This window comes from Ascaphus truei, chromosome 6 (assembly GCF_040206685.1).
Source record: "Ascaphus truei isolate aAscTru1 chromosome 6, aAscTru1.hap1, whole genome shotgun sequence".
NCBI lineage: Eukaryota > Metazoa > Chordata > Amphibia > Anura > Ascaphidae > Ascaphus > Ascaphus truei.
Window position 1 is genome coordinate 5,827,204 of NC_134488.1, and position 11,886 is coordinate 5,839,089.

Genomic DNA, 11,886 nt, shown 5'->3' on the forward strand with positions numbered 1-11,886 from the left:
GCCATCATCCATCAGGATCCGGCTCAGGTACCCCAAACTTCTTTTTTCTTTCTTTAATCACCGTCTTCTATCTTCATCTGTAACCATATCTTGTTGTTCTTTATCTTCTTTCTTCATCTGTCAATCCATAAAACCCCATGTTAAATCCCAGCCGATGCTGTCTCGTCGGCTTCTTGGGCTCAAATGAGGCGTCACGGCCTTAAATATGGCTTGTGACGTCACATTTACCCTCACAATGGTTAACAGCCACCTGATTGGAATTGGATTGGAATTGGTCCCCACACTCTGATTGGCTGAAATACCTTGTGACACAGCGGCCATCTTGAATTTACTGACGTCATGTTAAAGGTAAATGAAGAACAGCCATTCTGATTGACTGGCATCATTCCCTTTAAGTGACGTCACAGAAAAAAAAAAAAAATAGTCTGCACATGGTTTTAACAGCCAATCAGGTGGCTGTTAACCATTGTGAGGGTAAATGTGACGTCACAAGCCATATTTAAGGCCGTGACGCCTCATTTGAGCCCAAGAAGCCGACGAGACAGCATCGGCTGGGATTTAACATGGGGTTTTATGGATTGACAGATGAAGAAAGAAGATAAAGAACAACAAGATATGGTTACAGATGAAGATAGAAGACGGTGATTAAAGAAAGAAAAAAGAAGTTTGGGGTACCTGAGCCGGATCCTGATGGATGATGGCATCGGATGCTGTTGGAGGCCTTCAAGGTACGTGAGCTTCCTGTTACCCCGGGAGTCGGAGGGCCACCGCTTCTAATGGTAAGTAAGATATTCTATGTTTGTAAATGTTTCTTTTTACAGGTCTATTTTTTGGGTGTGTTTTTTGTTTTTTTGGGGGAGGCACATTGACTGCTAATATATTAATCTGTACCTCTTTCGGGTACAGATTAATACATTATTATGCCAATATTTGGGGGGCATTTCTCGCTTGTTATTGATGTGGATGTGATTGTTTGTTTATGGTTAATGTATTAAAAGGTTTGCGATTGGTGTTCGCTTGTACTTAAAGTTATATTATGTTAGCTAATGTGTTTTATGGATACTTCAGAGATAGTTTTAATGTATTTATTTGTCTTTTAATGGTTGCATTAATTACTGTAGGATTAATTCATTGTTTACATTGGTTAGTGTTACTATTCATTTTGAGTTGCTTTAGGGATTAATTGGTTTGATTGGGTAATGGTTTAATTAATTAATTGTTGATGTTGTAATTGCTTCTATTGATTGGATTAGCTGGCTACTGATTTTATTTAGTGAAGTGTGTTTTTTGGGAGTATAGTTAGGTTTTATTACTGTGTGTCTTGTGTATTACTGTATTTTTATTAGGGTGCCCATTGAGTGCTATAGAGGCTTATCATGCCCATATTATTATTATATGGGTATGATGTACCACTATACTACTCAATGGGTATAGGGTGGGTATAGTCAGTCTGGGGTGGGTGCTTAGGCCTCACGGGTGATTGAAGGGGGTATTAGCCCTAAGGATGGGTGTTTAGACCTTGCGGGGGGTAGCGGTTGGGTTAACCCCTTTATTACCTTAGCGGTATTAACCGCTAAGGTACTGAAGGGGTTAAATCCCCCCGCAACCCCCCTGCAATGCCTAAACAGCCACTAAGGGCCAAATTCCCCCTTCACCCACCCCCGATAGCCACTGTATTGTATTGTACTGTATGTTTCTTACAGTAAGCCTGGCACGGGTGTTTAACCCCTTCATTGCCTTAGCGGTTAGCCGCTAAGGTAATGAAGTTGCTGTACATTCATGTTTCCTGCCTCGGATGCATGCCGGGGGGGTCCGGAGCTGCTATTAATGGCTATCAGCTCCGGAGACCCCCGGCATCAATCCGAGGCAGGAAAGGGGCCTGATTTCTTCTAAGTCCCGACCCATCGCAGCTCATCGAGGCATTTCCCCACCAATTGCCCAACAATTTTGTGGGGAAGTGGATTTGGGGAGAAAATCGTTTTTTAAGCCTGTGATGGGCTGCGATGAGCCGCGACACCCGACTCGCGGGTCTCTGAATAGCGGGAGTTTATCAACCCTCCGAAAATGGTCGATAAGGGCCTGATCGCTGCTCAGTCAGCGAATTTCGGATGGAGATAAATATTTTGCGTCGATACAGGCCGTTATCGAGCACTTATCGTGGCTATCTGAATACCAGTAGCCATTTTGGTCGATAAGTGCTCGATAAGGGCCTTATCGAGGCTTTCTGAATAAGGCCCTATATGACTATACCAATGAACACACACATAAAGACAGACTGACATACATAACACAAGACAACACTAAACAAAGACAATTAAGCTGACTAATAATATGATTGATTTAATAAACACAATAAAATAAACAGCAGCTGTCTGGTGACGAGGAGGTTTAGGATCCGGTGTGTAAAAACCGGAATCCTACTTACAGCAAGTCCCCAGAATAAATGCAGGTGGGGATGGTGTGAACGTCCAACAGGTGATGTTAGGGGACGTGTGCCACGTGTAGCCCTCAGGAGCTTCCTATGCTGTCGGCTGGTAATGGAGGCACTTCCTCCTCTCCTCGTGGAGTCCTCCAACCGCAACCGGAAGTGCGTCACAGTGGGCGGGACGATCTACCAGATCTTACTGCCGATTGCAATTGCATGCGCACTTCTTCAGGGGCTATGAGCTCAGTACATGGTAGATTTAAATACAGACAGGTCACATTTCATTGGTTCCATACACTGTCACTCATAGTTCATATGTGCAACTCGTGATTGGATGTGCTGCCTGTCAATCATGTACTGTGTGCAAGTCAGCTAAAACATACAGAAAGACAACATATACGAATATAACAAACATAAAACATATACAAATACAACCATTGCTAATGATCTTGCTTACTACATCTTATGTATCAGGGTAAAACAGCTAATAAAATATATGCATTTAATAGAGTTAATTGTATAAAATATACCAAATTGATGTACCATCATCTGCACGCTGGTGGCTCCTATGATTGCAGCATGTCTCAATTGCTAAAAGACCCAATCATTACAAATTTTTTTTTATTAAAAATAGAGATTATATAAAAAATATATAAAAAATATATTTATATCTATTAAAATTCTATTACATATAGTTTAAAAAAATTTCAAGCACATTAATTAAAAAACTCAATATATAAAAATCATTTAAAAAATACGCCGAGATCAAAATCAATGTTGAGACCGTTAGGTGAGAGTGTTTTTAATTCGTAGATCCAGTAGGCTTCTCGCCTACTGATCTGTTTAAGTAAATTACCTCCTCTCCAGTTATTTTGTACTGTTTCAATGGCTTGACATTTTAGACCAATTGGATTCCTATTGTGATATATGTCAAAATGGTGTGACACACTGTGTGTATTTAAACCTCTTTTTATATTGTAAATGTGTTCATACACTCTTCTTTTATAACATCTTCCTGTTCTACCTACATATTGCAGGCCACAAGGGCACTGCAGCAGATTGGTCTAAAATGTCAAGCCATTGAAACAGTACAAAATAACTGGAGAGGAGGTAATTTACTTAAACAGATCAGTAGGCGAGAAGCCTACTGGATCTACGAATTAAAAACACTCTCACCTAACGGTCTCAACATTGATTTTGATCTCGGCGTATTTTTTAAATGATTTTTATATATTGAGTTTTTTAATTAATGTGCTTGAATTTTTTTTAAACTATATGTAATAGAATTTTAATAGATATAAATATATTTTTTATATATTTTTTATATAATCTCTATTTTTAATAAAAAAATTTTTGTAATGATTGGGTCTTTTAGCAATTGAGACATGCTGCAATCATAGGAGCCACCAGCGTGCAGATGATGGTACATCAATTTGGTATATTTTATACAATTAACTCTATTAAATGCATATATTTTATTAGCTGTTTTACCCTGATACATAAGATGTAGTAAGCAAGATCATTAGCAATGGTTGTATTTGTAAATGTTTTATGTTTGTTATATTCGTATATGTTGTCTTTCTGTATGTTTTAGCTGACTTGCACACAGTACATGATTGACAGGCAGCACATCCAATCACGAGTTGCACATATGAACTATGAGTGACAGTGTATGGAACCAATGAAATGTGACCTGTCTGTATTTAAATCTACCATGTACTGAGCTCATAGCCCCTGAAGAAGTGCGCATGCGCACGAAACGCGTTGGGCTATTGAGAAGCATTCTACAGCTGTTCTGTGAGAGGAGCAGACCTTCCAAACAGTTTCCAGAGTTGCAGGCTATAGGAGTTGCAATAGGCAGTAAGATCTGGTAGATCGTCCCGCCCACTGTGACGCACTTCCGGTTGCGGTTGGAGGACTCCACGAGGAGAGGAGGAAGTGCCTCCATTACCAGCCGACAGCATAGGAAGCTCCTGAGGGCTACACGTGGCACACGTCCCCTAACATCACCTGCTGGACGTTCACACCATCCCCACCTGCATTTATTCTGGGGACTTGCTGTAAGTAGGATTCCGGTTTTTACACACCGGATCCTAAACCTCCTCGTCACCAGACAGCTGCTGTTTATTTTATTGTGTTTATTAAATCAATCATATTATTAGTCAGCTTAATTGTCTTTGTTTAGTGTTGTCTTGTGTTATGTATGTCAGTCTGTCTTTATGTGTGTGTTCATTGGTATAGTCATACAGTGTCACACTATGATCTTGTCCTTTTGTCTCCCCTGCATGATTTAACCAATCCTGATGCTGAGGAACCTGTTGACAACTGGATCAAAGCAACATTTGCTGGACACCCCAATTCACCAATTTGAACTCTAACTCTCCCATTTGGACTTTAAGGCGCCGGTCTGTATTGTTTCCTTAGATTATGAGCAGGACACTCATTGTCTTCTTTTAATGTTGGTTCCTTTAATTAATAATATACAGGTGTTTTTATAATTAGGTACTAATTGGTTGATTGACTCAACACACTATATATATGTTCTGACGTAGACTGGTCAGACATCCCCTGATGAAATCACTTAGTGTGAAGAAACGCGTAGGGAAGAGCGTTTTCTAGCTGCTGCCACACTGTGTTATACCATTCATTCCATTATACTGCCCACTTCACCACGGACTGCCTCTGTGACTGCTAAGATATTTCTCCGATCAGCCCCTGCATTGCGGGGTCACGGACCACAATCCTCACATCCGGATTGCACTCACAGTGAGGAGGACTTCCGGGTCACCACGTGGAGATCCTTTTCCTGTATCCCCTGCTGGATGTCGGTTCGGAGGAGCTGATACAACACAGACGGAGAGAAGGCACGCAAATAAAGACACATCGTGGGCGGTTGGCGAATGAGTATACTCATTACATGCTTTTATTTATCCTTTGTTTGTGAGTTCGCATTTGTTGGTTCAATTATTTTTATTTTTATTAAATTGTATTTTTTCATGCTGCACTAGGATCAGGCGCTTTCTTTTCTTGTTGTTCATATATATATATAAATAAAATATATATTAAATTATATATTATCATCGGATAGATTGATATATTTACTATATACAACTGGAATAAATCTCCTTAACCCTCTGATTAAATAAGTACCTAACCCACGATAACCCCATCTGTCTTCCTAATACCCCCAACTGATTCATACCTATTTCACCTCTCAGTGTTAAGTTAATAGAGACAATTAATTTTCTGTCCCCCGGCCTGAACGATGAATTAATATATTATTATCTATTAATATACCTCCTCACTGTCATTGACTCTGGCACATCACCACAATTAAGCCAAAAAATCCAGCTTTTCTATAGCTGAGAAGGAGGCATACTCTCTTCCCAACTGCCTCAAGGATGAGTTGGATATCTCATCAGGATCTATACATATCCCTAAACTTTTCAAAATATACAATTCAAATCCTTAACTTAATACTTAAACAATATCTACATTTTCTATTATAGGACGTATTGGTAACTATGCTGTTCCCAAAATAAGCAGATATAACTATATTCGACCCACAGATGTTCCCTCCACGTCCGTTGCCTTATATTTTAGTATATGTACATATATCTGTCTATTAGGCTGTAGGCCTAAACAAAGTCAGGCAGGGTCAGATGATGCATACTATGTTTTAATATCTACTTCAGATACCCAGACTACTCTCCCAATTGAGATAAGCCATCGATACGGGAGGTATGGGCTCAAAGGCTCTGGCGAGCTCTGAGCGGGCTCTGAGCGGTTTTCATTGTGAGTTCTACGTTCACCTACAGACAGAGTTATATTTCGGTTTAGGGTATATAACCTGTTTAATATCTGTTTATTATGTTTGAGCTATTTACCGCAGTTATGTTTTGTTCTGTTCATAAGACGAATGCCGGCGGGCACAGCCTCGTCGTGGCATATGCGTTCTCTAACATGGCCCCCTAGTTTAGGGGACCAGCCTCAAGACCTAGGGAGGTCTGACTCCATTTTTGGAGGCGGGCTCATCCGGGTGATGAGACCTGAAGACCCTCCCTCTAGGCGCAGGAGCCGTCCTCGGGGGCCCCTAAGGCGAGCTCCTGTTTTCCCTGTTTCCCCCTACCTTTTTTTACTTTTCTTATTTTATACATTACTTAATTTATTTTGTTCTTTCCCTCATGTAGCTTTCCCAGTACGTACAACCTTTCCCCCCCTCCCCCCCCCCCAACCATACTCCCAAGATTTCGGGATACAAGAGACACACTCCAGATGCAAGCAGGAAAAGACAAAGATAATTAATCTTCGGCAACGGTAGCAGTGAGTACCCATCTTACCATACATCGTACCTCCTCCCTACTGTACTATGGCATTAAACTTAATCTCACACAACGTTAAGGGCTTCAATAGTCCAATTAAAAGAAGACTAGCCTTCTCTGACTATAGGCGGAAGCAAGCTGAAGTGTTGCTCCTCCAGGAGACACACTTTAGTAAAAACAATACACCTACATTTTTAGACAAGGGCTTCTCCCAGTTCTATACAGCTTCGGGGCCCACCAAAAAAGGCGGTGTAGCTATACTCTTTAGTAACAAAACTCCATTTGTAGTCCAAACAGTGAAAAAAGACGCGAAAGGCTGTTTTCTAATCCTTGTAGGAACTATATATGAACAACATATCACCTTAGCATCGCTATATGCCCCATGTATACAAGATGCTGCATTCTTCAATTAATTTTTCCGACTCTTAAGTTCAATTGCTCAAGGCAGCATAATCCTCGCAGGTGATTTCAATATAGTAATGCAAGCTCCCTTAGACAGATCAGGGGGAAAAGACTCGGACAACAAAAAAGCTCACTCCGCCCTACTTAAAAACATAAAAGATAATCAATTAGTGGACATTTGGAGAGAGACACACCCGACGAGTAAGGACTATACTTTTTACTCCCACCCACACACAACATATAGCAGAATCGACTACTTCTTCATTTCGGGTCAACTGGTCCCTATGGTCGCTTGTTCCGAGATCCATGATATTTCATGGTCCGACCATGCACCAATAGAGCTACGGTGCACTAACATTCGGGCCTTTAGACCAGGGGCGAACTGGAAACGAATTCTAAAGATACCCGCACTCTGCGAGGCCATAGGTCAAGATATTGATCAATTCTTTAAGCTAAACACAGGCTCTGTGGAATCCCATATTACTCTCTGGGAAGCTCACAAAGCTACACTGAGGGGTCTATTAATCAGCATCACCGCTAAAAGAAAACGGGAGAGAGATGCTAAAATTGTTATTCTCCAAGATAAACTCCACTCTCTACTAGTATCTCACAAGTCTCTCCCAAACAAACAGACACTTCAGACATTAAAAGATACCAAAATTGAACTAAACATGTTACTAACTTCCAGGGCCGATAACTCACTATGCTGGTCAAAGAGGAAGTTTTATGAAAAAGCTAACAGGCTGGATACGATGCTAGCACGTGCGCTAAAAGAGAGACAATCAAAGTTTAATATCCAAGCTTTACGCTTAAAATCTGGTATCCAAACATCCAACCCCCAAAAGATAGTAAAAGAATTTGGCTCTTTCTATGGCTCCTTATGTGATGGGAAGAAAGTGGCTCATAACAGCAGAACGAGCAAGGCTTTAAAAGCTTTCTTGGCCAGCTCAAAACTAGAGAGATTAACAGAGAGCGATCGAAACAAGCTGGGCACTGACTTCACATTGGAAGAAGTGTCACAGGCTATTAAAGAACTCAAATTATCAAAAGCACCAGGCCCGGATGGCTTTTTGGGGCTCTACTATAAGAAATTCTCAGAATTACTTGCCCCAAGGCTGCTCCAAATGTTTAACGCGATCTTAGCGGGAGCCCCAATCCCCGGAGACAAGCTGCGGGCGTCTATATCTCTAATACATAAGCCTGGGAAAGATCCGCTGCATTGTACAAGTTATAGACCCATATCATTAATCAATACGGATATCAAATTATTCGCTAAACTCCTGGCCAACAGATTGAGTATAATCCTACCCAGACTAATACACCCAGATCAATTCGGCTTTATTAAGGGAAGGCAGGCAGTGGACAATACCCGACGATTCATTGATCTGCTTGAATTGGCAAACAAAAATAACACCCAAAGTATGTTATTACACTGGCGACACACTTTATTCGAGCTCGGCTAGTCCCACGAATTCGGGTATACCCGGGTGTATTGAGGTTTGTGACTGTTTTCTGCCCGAGTGCATTGAGGTATTTTCCAGGCAGGGATTGAAGCATTTTATTCCCGCTGGCTGCAATACTGCACAGTATATATATATATACTGCATTACAATTCATGAATTTATGCCATCTGGTAGACACGCGAAGCATTGCAGCCTATTAAATCCTAATCATTATCATTTAACAGATCAGCCGCCCGTCAGCCAGGCATGAACCCAGGCTGGGAAGGCAAACGCAACGGGGCTTGTTAGAGGTGAGGAGCGGCGCATTCCAGGTATCTGCCAGGTACATACTGGGTATTTGCTCGAATAAAGTGTGTCGGTGCAGTAAGTCTGGATGCAGAAAAAGCCTTTGATAGGATTGACTGGCCATACCTTAAGGAAACGCTCGCAGCATTCGGATTCGGGGATCAGGTGAGTAGAGCAATTATGTCTCTATACTCAGGCCCAACAGCCAAGGTTATACACCAGGGTTTTCCCTCACTCCCATTCCAGATTCGGAGTGGCACGAGACAGGGGTGCCCATTATCCCCTCTCCTGTTTGCCCTGTGTATTGAACCATTGTCGGCACACATCCGAGCCAATCCAGATATCTCAGGGTTAAACGTTTATGCACAAACGCATAAGGCGGCCCTGTACGCAGATGATATCTTATTAATACTCTCAAAGCCCCTCACTTCCCTCCCGAACTTATTCGACCTACTTGACAGATTCTCCAAAGTCTCTGGATTTAAAATAAACCAATCCAAATCGGAAGCTCTAAACATTAATCTCCCTAGTCATACCGGGAAATTGTTAAAGCTCAACTTTCAGTTTAATTGGCAAAAGAAATCCATAAAATACCTGGGTATTCAAATTACAAAAAACGTTAAAAATATCTATTCCGCAAATTATCCCAACCTAATTCGATCCTTGAAAAAAGACCTCTCCAGATGGGCCTCCAAGCGAATTTCATGGATAGGTAGGATACATAGCATCAAAATGAATTTACTACCCCGTATCCTCTACCTATTCCAAACCTTACCAGTGCCACTCAGACTGAAAGATATACTCTCGCTTCAGTCTGAAATTTCTAAATTCATCTGGAAGGGGAAAAAACCGAGAGTCAATAAAATCAATATGAAAAGATCTGTATTAGCAGGAGGCTTAGCGGTACCCTGCCTGTTATCGTATTATAAAGCGGCGCAATTAAGTCACATTATACAATGGCACTCTGATCCTAAATTGAAAAGATGGGTGAGTTGGAAGGTGCTGCTGGTTCCCCATTGGACCTCAGCAGTTTAATTTGGCTATCTAAAAGTTCCAGAAAACACATTGATTTGCCGCTCACCTCAATGACTAACTCGTTATCGGTCTGGGAAGCTTAAAAAATTAAGAATTCTCTCACATCAGTCAACTCCCTAATATCCCCCATATGGAATAACCCGAGGTTCGCACCTGGTCTAATAGGCAGTAATTGTTCAATATGGAGATCAAAAGGATATAATAGGATCAAGGACCTAGAGGGTTTTGATCTTAAAATTAAAACATTTGAACATATCAGATCAGAACAAAATATTCCCCACAGAATTCTTTAAATATCTTCAGATAAGAGCATTCTACAACAAATTGGCCCCATATCCCCCCCTGAGAAAATTCGAAAAGTTCTGTCGGGCAGAAACCGACACTAAGAGACTTATATCAGCGATATATGGAGAGGTAGTCGATTCCTCAGCCTCACACCAACACACTCCAGCTTTTAGAAACCAATGGGAGACAGACCTAGGAGAGATCCTTGAAGAGGACGATTGGAACACCATATTCTTAGCCACGGCCAAAAGTTCAATATGCACCACACTAAAGGAGAACGCATATAAAGTACTCATGAGATGGTACCTCACCCCACTCAAATTATCTAAGTTAGTGCCAGGTTCCTCTCCTCTGTGCCCCAAGCAGTGCGGGGGAACGGCCGACTTGTTACATATGCTGTGGTCTTGCCCACGAATAGCCCAAACATGGGAAAAGATTAGGAATTGGATACAGAGGATTTTTGACCTCACTATTCCCACAGATCCATGGTTGTTCCTCTTGAACAGACCTCTAAAAGATCTAACAAAATCACAAAATAAATTAATTGCTCATTTTGCAATTGCAACAAGGTGTGAGATCGCAGCACTATGGAAACGCCCCGACATACCAAACATCGCAAAGATTCGGAATCGATTGTGGTTTATCTGCCAGATGGAAAAGTTAACGAGCCTAGTTAACGACACTGGTGACAATTATCTAAACGTCTGGCTGCCATGGTTGGCACAGACAGACATCCCAGGGGTTTAGCGTAACACAATTTGGCATTGATAAGGGTAGATGCGTTCTCCACTAGGAGTGAGCAATCCCAAAGTTCACGCTATATCTTGCCCGCCTCAGAGCACAGGTCCAGCTTGCACATTTTACTGCCAACAATTGGAATACCACACTTGACCTGGTGATCCCATTATCTAGTAATAAGATATCTCCCTTTCCTATTCCCTCTGCCAACTCCTAATCCTCCTCCCCCTACCCCCACCCTCCCTCTTTTTTTATTTTTTATTTTTTATTATACCCCCAAACCTGATTTCCACAGCTCAGTAGGGTGCGAAAAGTCATGGAACCCCCCCCTTATACACAGCACAATGTTCCAAAGATTGTATTTATTTTATTGCTATACACAGAGAAATGATGTATTGTATGCTTTACTGTATTTCATGCATAAAATTTTTCCAATAAAATACAAGTTATAAAAAAAAAAAAAAAAAAGAGAGGCCGCCAGGACATGCACTCACTTCAATGTGTGAAAAACAATCATGGGAGACAATCTGTTTGGCCTTCAGGAATCAGGGAGAGAAACTGCAGCCAGAATAAATTGCAATGGTGTGCAATGGAGTGGGTGTAGGAGCCGATACTTATCCACTTGAGAGGAAGGAGGGTGGTTCTCTCCACAGCAGTGTAGATGGAAGCCGCCTAGAGACGACCAGCACTCACAAGAAAGCTGTGGTATCCAGTCCAGATATGACTAGGAACTGCGCCTCACCATGGAGGCTGTCAGGCGGTCCCCCCCGCCTGCTTTGTCCCCATACATAACCCAAATAACAACAGGAAACGGTAAACTGGAGGTAAAATTGGCCGCGGCTATTTATTTATAAATAAACTACAAGGGGTAAATGTCACTCCTCGCCAGAGTGTATCTTTGCCAGGAGGGGGAGGGGAGGGTCAGCTGGCC